The sequence below is a fragment of the Abramis brama genome (assembly GCF_963993115.1).
Source record: "Abramis brama genome assembly, chromosome: 6".
In the NCBI taxonomy this organism is placed as follows: domain Eukaryota; kingdom Metazoa; phylum Chordata; class Actinopteri; order Cypriniformes; family Leuciscidae; genus Abramis; species Abramis brama.
Window position 1 is genome coordinate 24658275 of NC_139968.1, and position 8101 is coordinate 24666375.

At 37.2% G+C, this 8101-nt stretch overlaps 1 protein-coding gene across 2 annotated transcripts in view; it reads right to left on the reverse strand.

Moving 5' to 3' along the window:
* The window catches only part of sh3bp4a (SH3-domain binding protein 4a), a 29420-nt gene extending 21558 nt beyond the window's left edge, over positions 1-7862 (reverse strand). The window contains exon 1 of one of the 2 annotated variants that reach the window (XM_084117250.1): positions 7740-7862. The gene's annotated coding sequence lies outside the window, so the exon portion shown is untranslated. The remainder of the gene's footprint in view (positions 1-7739) is intronic. The other variant, XM_084117251.1, reaches the window with a different exon arrangement.
* Positions 7863-8101: the final 239 nt, after the last annotated feature.

An 8101-nucleotide genomic window follows, 5' to 3' on the forward strand; every position in this document is an offset into this window, starting at 1 on the left:
AACATGTTCATGGTGCAATGGAATCATATTTTACATTACACACCAAACGTGGCCTGAAATTAAATAAAAACCTGAAGCGCAGGATGTCTGTGTATTTTCTCACGGGTGTCTGTTTGGCTACTGGGGTGGTGCAGTCTTCACATCAGAGGTCTTGCGTCATCACATGGTTTCATGACGCAACCACAATTTAGATAAGAAAATATCAGGTGTCTAATGCAATGAAAAAGTGCCAAATACTTCTTTTTTAGAGTTTCATTTTTAAGATCTAGTTTTTTATAGTGTCTTTTGTTATGTCTATGAAATGTTATGAGATCTAAGCGTTACTTAAATACTTATTTAAAATTTATGTAAATTTAATTTACATAATTACTTAATTATTTACATAATTATATATTAAATATAAAACATGTTCATATTTTATAATTGTTTTTAATATTATTTAGTTACCATATACAATTATTAAATAAGTATTTAGCTAAATTATTTATTAATATATTTTTTTTAATATTTTTTTAATATACTTATTTTCTATATTAAATAATTAAAATGAATTCAAGCCTGGAAGGCCAAACTCAAAACCACGTAGCACCAGGAACAAGAAGTGTCAAAGGTAATGAATTGACCATCTGCAATTACAGATTTGCCATTTAGAAATCCACATTGGTCAACCACAAATTTGGATATTTAAACACTCTAGGGTGTATCAGGGTGTGCTTGGTAAGAAATTGAAAAACAAATTGTGTTTTCAGTCTAGCATTATTGAAACTCAAGCTGACGCTTCATTCTCTCAGTCATTCAGACAGAATCAAACACCCAATTGGCCAATCTCCAGAATAGCAAGGGCCAATCAGATTCCTCGTCTCAGATATCAGACCGCCAGCATCTCAAATGCATCATGTAGTGTACGGTGTGTCTGCATTTCAGTTGCAGACTCTTTCTCAGATGCCAATACTTCCCTGAAGGCCCTTTTGGCAAGAAAACAAATGGAAGCACAAAGGATAATGACTAGATCTTTCGATTTAAAGAAAATCATTCAGAAATTGACTAAGGAATTTCTACATCTCTGACTGTTTGCTGTGACTTTATCTATGAAACACTTCATTAAATGGGACTTAAACATGTACTTAGTCTGGTGAGACATTCAAAAGCTTTCATTAACTAAATGAACTATTAAAGCACAAAGTTGGAAGTGACTTTTTAATTTAATTTAAACAGGATTAAGGGTGAATATCTCAAAATATGTTCAAAATATCGCAACTGACCCTAAAAATCGAACTAAAAACTAGAAGAAATTATATTTTGCCTATAAAAAAAAAAGAAAAGTACAGAAATATAAGCCATTTGGGAAGAAACAACGACTTTGTTTACAGAAACAGGAAGTGGCCGAACTATGACAGGAAGTGCTCCGGAGAGAATGACAGAGTAAAGGAGAAACGGCAAGAGAGGAAAAGGGAAAAAGAAAGAGAGGAAATGCTTGGCTGATGAGTAGCTCGCGTCCCTCCCCGTCTCCTACTCCTCCTCCTGCTGTGTGTATCTGAAGCCCTCCAGCTGGAAATGGGCTGCCACAGAGTGGAATTTAATATCATTCCTCAGCTGATAGAACATAAACAGCACAAAAATCTCACTTATAACCCTGAGCTTCCTCTGGGCCAAATATAGGATGCAGAAACGGCAAAGAGCGCAGACAAATTACAGATGGAGAGCAGCACATGTCCGCCTGGCTGAATCAGTGATTGAGGTGAATCTACAGTGAAGATGCTCCTATTTTACAAATAACGAACACATAAAAACAGAAAATCTCACTAAAACATGTCTCTCTCACACTTCATAATATTATATATATACACACAGTTTATAACTTTTAATATAATATATTTTAAAATAAAATATATTAATATTTAATATAATAATTAAATATAACATAATTTAATAAAGAATAGGCAATTTATTCTTTCATTGCTTGTGCATTATTTTCATGATAGTTAAGCATGTTTTACACAAATGCAAAATAAAAAATAAAAATGTATTCTCATTACCATAAAATGTCCAGACATTTTAGTTTTTTTGCAACCTCATTACTCTCAAAGGAGATTGTCATTAGATGATTTTACTGTAATTTTTTATTTAATAATCAGTTTAATTTAAAGGCAATCCATATTTCATGATTTAAAATCACAACTAAATTAGAAATAAATTAAATTTTCTTTCTGAAATTACACTGTGAAAAAAATTGCTGCCTTACATTTTTAAGTACAATCAACTTGGATGTTTAAGTCATTTCAACTTAAATTACATTAAATTGACTTAAAAAAAATTAGTTGAATCTTGTATATCTTACAATAAAGTTGAAAATTGAAACTTATTTTGATGAGTTAAAGCAATGTGAAGACATGTTGTCATAACTTCTTGATCATATAATTTTTTACAGTGTATGGGAATGTAATGAGAATTTTGGAGAAAATGTGTTTAATTGTCATGAACAATGTTACGTTGCAATAAATAAATAAAAAGACCAAATTTTTCTCAAACAAACCAATTTATTATTTTTTCTTTATTTTGATTTTAGGCTTAAAATACGAGCAGTTCTCGCCACGTTTCATGCTTCTACTTGAGCAAAATGAACAAAGATTGCTAGTTTATATATAAACACATCTGCGGCCGATGAATCACCAGGAATCAGAAAGTTAGACAACAGGCTTGAATAAGAGCCTCAGACCGTTGAGCGTCTCATGAGTCCTGAAAACAAACCGCCCAGGTCTTGGTCCTGATCCCAGCTAAAGACACCCACTGATACCATCAACAATACACTCCCTCATCCCGACACGCAGAAAAAGCAAAAGAGAGTATATAATTCTAGGTTATTCTGAGTAATACTTACCCTTAGCTGAACTGAAACTAGTGGCTTTCTTTAAACATAGCATCATTACGCAGACCGTCTATAATAGTCGCATTCGTATTGGAAGAGCAGCCAAAGGCTACGGGAATGGAAAGGCCATTTGAATGGGAGTTGGAGCACAGCGTTTCTAGACCAGACCTGCTTGCCTCAGGATAAATGCTTTAAAGGCCACAATATACTTACAATGTAATCTCTCCTGATGGCCAACTCAGAAACATTAAATCCTCGTAAAACGATCTGCCATTTTATGCCCTGTCTTTCACAGTCTACTGCCATCTGACTCGAGGGGGATTTTAACACTGCTGTTCTAAGCTGGACTAACATGGCTTTATGTACAGTGGACATGACACAAATAATAGAAAGAGTGTTTTCTGGCTGATAGGCATTTCTGTGAAAGGAATGCTTCAGCTTTGATCCAAGTTAAGCTGTATGGACAACATCTGTGGCATGTTGTTGTTTATTTGATTTATTGTATTATTTATTGTTAGTTATTTTACAGGTTAGATACGTATTTTTTATGTAGTTTTGGCATTTTTAGTGGTGATTCTTAAATTAGTGAATCAGTGTGCTGTGCTTAAAGTTGCCTTAGGGTGTGTTCACACTTGTCAGGTTTGGTTTGATTCTCAAACAAACTCTGGTGCGATTGCTCTGTTAGTGTGATTGGTGCGCAGTCTACCCGAGACCCTGGAAAGATGGATCTCGATCCGCTTCCAAACGAACTCTGGTGCGGTTCAACTGAAATATGAACGCAACCGGGGCCAAAGACATGTAGACATGAAAAAACAGGACATGATGTCAAGATGTGACCCTAAGACAGAATGCTCAAGCACAACTGTTTTTTTTTCTCGTCAAAGTCGTGATGTTTCCCATTACAGTTTGATACAGGTGTCAAAAACGCCGTCTCCTCACAGCAGATCTTGGTTTGTGTGTGACGGAGGGATTCCTGCCACTGTTTTGACCCCTTTACACATTTTATAAGCCCTTCACGAGTTCTCAGCTCCATCACATGTATGCACATACAAAGAGCGCATTTAGCCCAGCACACAGCATTGTTTTGGATGTTCTACAAGTTCCGTCGTTTCTTTAGGTTCGGTGTTAAAAATGACAGTGAGAACGTTAGAGACGAGGAAAAAAAAGTATAATTTTGTTTATTGGTCCAGACCAAAAAAACAAAGAGAACCGAACTACAAGTGTGAACAGACCCTTAAAAGTTACATTTTTACCATTAAAGGTCCTTTAAAGGCCATTAAATGTATTGCTTTTACATGTGTTCACACTTGGCAGGTTTGGTTAAATTAAAACGAACTCTGGTTTGATTGCTCTGTTAGTGCGATTCATTTCAATGAGTGTGAACGCTGCCAGTCAAACCTTGGTGCGTACCAAACAAGCGGACCGAGACCCCTGAAAAGCGTTGCCAACTATTTTCAATGGCGAGTAGCTAAAACCTGCTATAATCGCTAAATGGCGCTAGATGACGTAATGTGCCAATTGTCTGCAGTTTACATTGGTTTTCTCTGTAATTTTAATTCTGTACATTTTTCTGTTGGACAACGGAACGAGTATGAGACACTGACTTACTACATGCTAACCAGCAATCCAAAAAGTATCTAGATTTGTCGCTAGTCGCTCGATCCGCTTACAAACGGACTCTGGTGCGATTCGAACCAAAAACAGGACGTGATGTCACAGGATGTGACCCTAAAAAGGACAGACTGCTCAAACACAACTGATTTTTTCTCATCATAGGAGGGTGTCGGACAACTGTCTCCTTGCAGCAGATCTTAGTTTGTGTGTGTGACGGAGAATGAACCTCTTCATGAGGTCTCAGCTGGTCAAAATTCTTGTTTGTTTTATATCTTTAGGCTCGGTCTTAAAAATGACAGTGTGAACGCGAAGTGAACAAGGACTAAATGTATCATTTTCTTTTCCGGTCCAGACCAAAAAAAAACAAGAGAACCGAACTACAAGTGTGAACACACTTGTAGTTCGCTTGGTTCGTTTGGTAACATTTGTTTTGATACATTTTGTTTGGTGCATCCATCTATTTCAGATGGATGATTTTGTTTGATGATGTTGTAACCTATAGTGCGTAGTAAATGATCCACATGACACAGGTTACCGTTAATGATTGTATTTTGAACAGAATGGCGCAGCATACATTTGCCTCTGTTATTCACCCCACCAATAGCCTGGCAAGCCAGACCTACATCAAGATGTTAGGTCTGGCAACTCACCATAGACACGGCACACGGCTCAATCCGAGGGGCGGGATAAACGGCTGTCTTTCAAATTCCCTCTGCACGCAATAGGACAGCGCTTCAACCAACCAGAGCGTTTTCCCAACAGCGGAGCTAGTTGATAGATTCAACTTTTGCCATATCTGGCCGGCAAAACTACGAACACATCTTCCTTTTTTAAGAATGACTTAAGTGCCGTTCTTTGCTCTTTTCTCAAAGAAAAACTTAACTCCAAGTTCTCCAGAGTCGTGACCAAAGCCGATTCGAAAGACTGTTCTCCAGCAGCAGCAGCAGCCATTCTTTGTTTTCAAGTAGCAGGGAACCGTCGCAACTCTGTCGTCATTATGTTAAGCCCGCCCCGCCTACTCTATACATGATGTGATTGGCCTGACCCAATTTAGGTTTTTACAGCTCCGAAAGTAAACGGAGAGTTGCTAGACTACCCTGGCTGCAAAATAAATTTTGCTGCCGCTAGGGTGCGTCTAGATTTCTAGGCTACCCCACCAATGCAAGACTCGGAGAAACCCCAAACATGGGTCTTAGAGGACCATACACCCAGACCATTACAATGTGTCAAGTTAAAAACAGTCCAATTTGTCTTTGAGCACAAAAAAATGTCTTACGCAAACATATCCAATCAGGGCCAGGTGACTCTGAAAAGAGCAAATAAACAGGGCTTCCTTAAAGGGATCGTTCACCCAAAAACTATGGAAGACAATGGCTACAGTCAACTGTCTGGTTACTAACATTCTTTTGTGTTCAGCAGAAGAAATAAACTCATACAGGTTTGGAACAACATGAGGGTGAGTAAATGATGACAGATTAAAATTTTTGGGTGAACTATTCCTTTAAGAATGATTAGTCGAATAGTGTTTCAGTCAATCCACCTTCTAAAATACATAGTTTTTTACATCCCTGATCAATTAAATTAGTAAATACTTGCTAATCAGTTTGTAAAAAACAAATATATTTAATTTACGTTACAATAACGCACTTACACTGATGATCTATGACGCAAGGTAGGTCTATTGCTGACATTCAAACACAGAAATGTAAAACTGTATGTTGTTTGTGCTGACAAGTTCCTTAAATCGATCTTTTCTAGACCCATACTTTGGAACATACAAGGTTAGTAAGTTATGTTAATCACATTAGTTTCACGTTAACACATTTAATGGTTTAAAACTCATGACTTTACTTGTCATATTGAAGCCAAGCTGTAGCTCCATTGTAAGTGTATTACTGTAAAAGCATCTAATCAAGTCCTAAGTCCTAATCAAATAAGACCAATTTTTCTGCAGTTATCGACGACTGGTTGTCGACACATTTAACTTCGAATTTAGAATCTGGAACATTCATTGAAGGAAAGTCTCTTATATCTTGACTTGTCATGATTTCAAGATGATTTCTGACTCAACAAACGTGGTTTCACTGCAAACAAGCTTGTAAAAAAAAAAGTGACTGTTATATTCTAAAATTCAAAAAGATTTCATAGGAATATAGAATATAACTGTTATTAAAAATACACAAGCATATACAAACACAACCATACTGATCTAAAGTAGCAGCCATTTGTTCTGCGAGCCATGAATATTTAATACACCACCTAACTTGACAATAAATTGTTAATATAACAGGGGGAAGCTGAGGTCTTGTAGGAAAACGAGGCTGAGTTATGCCAGAGGTCAATCCTGTTCCATTCAAAGTCTGAAAGGAATGTGGGAAGGGGAGGGAGGAAGAGGAGAGAGGGGATCGGCGGCTGGGAATGGGAGCTGAGAGGGAGGGAGGGGGGGGGGGGATGTATAGGATGTCCTCCTCACCATTAGAAATGACCACCGGGGTGGTCGTGACTATCAAACACTGATAACCACGGTAACAAATAACCAACTGTCAAACAAGAACAAGTCGTTCCTAATGAAACTGTACTATTGTAACCACAGTTTCAGTAGTTTAGTACTTAAAATAAGACACTGTTACCAAATTCATACTGTATTCATTATGTTTAGTTACTTTGGTATTTTGGAATAAACTGGTGTATTTATACTGGTTTTAAATCGGTTTGGCCATTTCACGAAATTTCAAGAAATCACTATAATTATTCAAAAAAATAAAGACATTTTACTGGCAGGCATAGGCTTTATCTCAATGAAGGGCTACATTACAACAATAATTGATGGTTCACAAAGGGAATTCTGGGAATATCAATTATAAGACAGTTTAAGCTTTTTAATCGCCTACTAAGTACAAGTAGCCTAAATATGCACAAATGAAGTATACACACACAAGTAAATTAGTTCATTCAAATAATATATCCATCAGTTTTAGTTCTAAAAACCTTTTTATATGTAATGTATATAGAGTCCGTGTTGCCTTATTAATATACCCCATTTAAGTTTATGCCTTTAAAATTTTAATACACCTGATATGTGTGCATCATTGTAACTTCAGGCTTGTAAAAGCAGCTGAAATGTTACAAGAAACGCTAGTTCTACTTAACACTGAGAGCTGACACAAACATTTCGGAGGTTTGGAAACATAATCCGAATCATTTCAAAAGCAGTCAGAAGGATTAACAGAACAAAAGCGCACATATGGCATAAACTCACCTCTGCATTCCTGTTATGTTTATCCAAAGCAGCGCGCAGTTGTAGTGTTGAGTTGGTCACTTTGTGCTCCTTTGTGGTTCTTGGGCAAAAGCGTCTCGCATCGCATCTGGGCGGGGCCGGAGCGCCGGTGATGTCACAGAAAGGGGCGAGGAATATGAGACGACTGGGCGGAGACTGGAATCCTGTGGTGGTTCGCCATCTGTCACCATGGCCCCTCAAGGAAAATCACTTTTCCCCTGGCGTCTAGAGTTTGCCTGATCAATTATTAATTTTATTTGAGTGATGATGCGGATTATATTCATTCTACACCCTGCATCGAGCTTTCCATCTCTTTCTTATATACTTTTTAGTCCCAAGAACAG